Genomic DNA, 257 nt, shown 5'->3' with positions numbered 1-257 from the left:
CTGTGGGCGGCCGTCCTTTTCTGCGCACAGATCTACAGAAACAGGAGCTGGAGGCGGTGCGGATACATGCACAGCCACATGGCTCACAGCACTGCTCACCACAGTAGACGAGAGCCCCGACCTACGGGCAATGCCCACTAGTGGGAGAATGGCTCAGGGCACGGTGGTGCAGACACACATCAGAATACTGTGCGGCAGAGAATAATGATGATCCGAATGATGATGAAAGTGTGACCCCCCCCATGCATGACACGGAT

The sequence above is a fragment of the Echinops telfairi genome, unplaced genomic scaffold (genome assembly GCF_000313985.2).
Source record: "Echinops telfairi isolate 266 unplaced genomic scaffold, ASM31398v2 ScPeMD7_7459;HRSCAF=8497, whole genome shotgun sequence".
In the NCBI taxonomy this organism is placed as follows: domain Eukaryota; kingdom Metazoa; phylum Chordata; class Mammalia; order Afrosoricida; family Tenrecidae; genus Echinops; species Echinops telfairi.
This window is presented reverse-complemented; position numbering follows the sequence as displayed.